This window comes from Papaver somniferum, unplaced genomic scaffold, assembly GCF_003573695.1.
Source record: "Papaver somniferum cultivar HN1 unplaced genomic scaffold, ASM357369v1 unplaced-scaffold_133, whole genome shotgun sequence".
Lineage (NCBI taxonomy): Eukaryota > Viridiplantae > Streptophyta > Magnoliopsida > Ranunculales > Papaveraceae > Papaver > Papaver somniferum.
The window spans coordinates 2995506-2999857 of NW_020622492.1; positions in this window are offsets into that span (position 1 = coordinate 2995506).

The window sequence follows — 4352 nt, forward strand, 5'->3', positions numbered from 1 at the left end:
TTGTTGATGAAAATAGGAGATTTGCGGGATATATTTGCGATCAAGGTATCCTAGGGCTTTTGATAAAGTAGAGATTAAATATCAATTCTAGTTATTATGACAAGAGCATGTTAGTGAATGAAAACGAATCCTTAACCAATATCTTTATATCCTTGATTTGCGTGTTTATTTCTTTGTTTGCTTTTATTTTATTTTAATACATAAAAATCAGAAAACCCCCCACTGGTATTTATTGGAAACCGAAACAATTTGACAATCTTAGTCCTCTCTGTGGGAATGATCCTTTCTTGCCCTAGCTATATTTATATTTTGAGTAGCGAGAAAGTAATTTATTTTTGACGCCTACGACAGCGATCATTGATTCTATTAAAAGTATATTCGAGTTTGTCCATACAGATTTCTAAGCGAAATATTGGGCGGTGTTGTTAGACCCCTGCTTTTTCAAATGGTATCAGAGCAGGCAAACACGTTTAAGACCTTATAAGTATGTGTTTGTAGCGATACGACTTTATGTACAGAGGTGTTATGTCTATTAACGTACCACCATTCTTCGATGGCTCTAATTAATTATGGTGGAAAATTGATATGCGATCTTTTCTTCAAGCGCGTGATTTTCAATCATGGGTACATGTTGTTAATGGCTATGGTGCTCCCGTTGTGGCAGTTGGAGATGTAAACGTTCCCAAGAATATTGGTGAATATAGTCCTGCCGAGATACTTGCTGCAAAGCAAAATTCCGACGGTTTGAATACCATCATACATGCCATTATCCCAAATCTTCAGCACCATGTGTGAAATTGCACTAGGTCTATAGATGCTTGTGATATCTTAGAAACCGTATTTGAAGGTAACTCCAGTGAAAAGGAAGCTAGGATTCAAAACCTTAATTCTGATTGGGAGAACCTTTGTATGGCAGATGAAGATACATTTGATGAGTTTAATCACAGAATGTATGAAATTGTTAATGCATCTTTTGCATTGGGTAAGACTATTCCTGAAAAGGACATTGTGATGAAAATTTTCAGATCTCTGCCATCTAGATACGAGTCTAAGAAGCATGTCATCGTGTAGGGAAATAACCTTGATAATATTTCCAGAAATAATTTGGTTGGAAAGCTAAAGATCTTTGATCATGAGCATACATCCAAAATCGGAAAGGATGTTGCCTTCAAAGCAGAAAAGAACACTAAATTACTTGATAAAAGTAAAAGTGTTTATGTCTCTGAGGATGATCAGTCGGAGGGTGATTTTTCGAATGAAGATATTGAAAAATCAGTCTCCTTGATCACAAGACAGTTTAGGGATCTTCTATTGAATAGAAGTAAACGGTTTTCAAGAGACAAACCCAGGTCATCAGATAAACCTCACAATCGTGTTCCTCTTAAAAACAGGGATGTTGACGAGGCTGATAACGAGGATATGCCACAATGCTTTAAGTGTAAAGGTTTTGGTCATTTTGCAAACGAGTGCCCAAATCGTAGAAAATACATTGGGAACAAAGGTCTTGTTGTAACACTTGATGAGATGTATGAGATCTATGATTCTGATGAAGATAGGAAATCAAATGTTGGTCTTCTATGTGAAAACATTGATTTTGATAATTGTAGAAATACATATATCAACCTTGATGGTTTCGGTGAAGAAGAGAATCCAATCAAGCTGAAAGAATCAATTGACCCATCATTTGGAAACTCTGTCTGTAATGTTTCAGGATCTACTATGTGTTTAGCTGCTTTCACACCACAGATGCCCGAATACTATCCAAGATTTACGTGCTCATTTTGTTCTCAGAGAGGTCATGAACTATCAAGATGTTACAAGTACAAACATCAAGTGAGGCACACCAAAAAACTTCAACGAAGAGTAAATAAATTGGCAAGGAAGCTTAAACTTGCTCAGAAGACTGCTGAGGTATGTAGGATTTTATCTTCATCTAAGAAGTTGGTTTCCAAAGACAAAATAAGACCATTAAAGAAGAAGGTATGGTCAAATCGCTTTGATAGACAGAAGTCAGAGGATTCCTCTCAAGAGGAAAATGGTGGACAAATTATCGCTCACCACAGCACAAATTAATTGTGTTTTTTTGGTAAATCTTGTCTCATGTGCCTGATCAAAATAGATAAGATTGTGTACCACTCAGGCATTAGGAAAAGTTTTTTTTCTTAGGTTTGTTTTTCCTGTCTATCAAATAAAGGGTTATTATCGACAATTCTACTCTTTATAGGGTTTAGAGTTGGACGTCCACGAACCTGTTTAAAGGTTGCGAACCCTACATTCCTTTTTCCTCTATGATATCCTTTATATCTTAAGACTGCTTGATGAGATTGTGAATTCCACTCACAAAAACTAGTTGTTTATAACTGTTCTCTAAGCATCATGTCTTTGGATGGAAAAGATGTCAACATGATTGTTAATCCATCAATCAAGGAAAAAGATAAATCTCCTATAACTCCGTCCTTGAAAAGAAAGATGAGGAATACAAGAAAGCCAAGGGCTGTCCCTTCTAACTCTCAGAAGTTTTCTGATGTTCTTGATGAGTTGAAGGAAGTAAGAAATGAGATTCGTGAAATAAAGGCTTGCGTTTTAAGAACTTTGGAAATTCAGAAAGCCCTGGTTCGACATCATCATCCAAGACGGTTTGTTGATATTAACTCTTATCTCCACGAACCTTATGTTCCAATGGCTGTTGACGACAAGGAGTTCGGGAATGATAAAGAATTTATCAAAGATATTGTTGCCTAGTATGTCTTCTTTTTGGTTTAGTTGGAAGAATAATTAGTGCTGGAATAGCAATGATTGTGGCTACACAGAGCTATTATTTTTCATCTTCTTATTTTTTAGGTTTATTGGCTCAAATTCTAAAAACTATTTGCAGGATGATATTTTGCAGTATTAATATTTATGATTTGTTGTACTGTAATTTTATGGGATATTGGTGTTTACGATCGTGAACTATGTTTGTCCCATACTTTGTCAAAAGTAAAGTCGTTCGTGATCGGTATTCACGTATTGATAAAAGAATGAATGGACTTTTGACAAATACAAAAGTTAAGCCTATATTGTCAAATGTTTGATGGAAGATAGGTTAAAATCTTTTGTTTTCAAGGATTATGTCTATTAATATTATTATGCAAATAGTGGTGGAAAATAGAATGAATCCTTGTGTATTCCGCAGTATTGATCATCCCTGATCCATATTTTATGTATTACTGTGAGGCTCTGTAATGTATCTTATGTTGATCACTATACAACCAAGTTGATTTTTTAGCTTAGTTGTTGTTCCATGAGATATGTTATGTCGAGCATATTGAACTAAATTAATCATCTTGTTTGGTTATTTAGTTATTGATCCATAAGTTTTCTTATGTCGAGAAAAACAAATGACAATTAAATTGATTACTTTTGTGATTAGTTTGGTTATGTATTACGATTAGATTAATTATGGGTTCTCTTGTAATTAATCTAGTTGAGTATTTTCGTGTCTCCATAAGTTCTCTTATGTTGAGCATAATCAATTGAATTGATCACTTTTTGTGTTTAATTTGATTGCGTATTCCGATTAAATTAATCATGGGTTTACTTGTGATTAATTTGATTGAGTTTTTCGATATAGGAAATCATTCTCATGGTTTTTTTGTGTCCAATGAAAAATCCTTCTTTTCTTTCGAAATTAAGGTCGCTCTTGTTGTTCCTTCGGGAATGACATCAAATGGGGGAGAGTTCTTTTGAACTTGCGCTTAATGGTCATATCTTGAGGGGTGTGCGGCTGTGGAATTTTAGAGGGGTTATCTTGTATCTTTAAACTCCTTGATGAATGCATTTATCTTCGGCTTTATTATTGAATCTAAATTATTTGGTATGTATTTATTTTTTCTTTTGTCATGAAATGTCTCTCTCGGAAATTTCATTATGATCCCGTTCTTGTGCCTTTGCCAATTTTATTGACAAAAAGGGGGATAATTAATATGTAGTACACACTACAAATACATATGGTTTTCGGATCATTGTGTAAGGGGGAGTGGTTTCCATTTGAGATGGAGTATTGACTAAGGGGGAGTGATACATATCACCATAGTATTATTGTTGAAGTTGTGATATAATTGAACTTTGACGCTGTGTAATAATACTATGACACTGTATAACAATGATCGAGAACTATGTTTTCTCATTGTTATAGCTACAGATCTTCAACAACGGTGATGCTAAAATTACAACCTTCGGTTTCATTGGAGTACTTGGAAGTGACGAAGATTTCGAGGAATGTTGAAGATTAGACATGTGGAATAAGAGTTACTAAAGTTTCTTTATCTTTTTTGTATTCCATATGTATTGATAGTTTGGTCACTAAAATT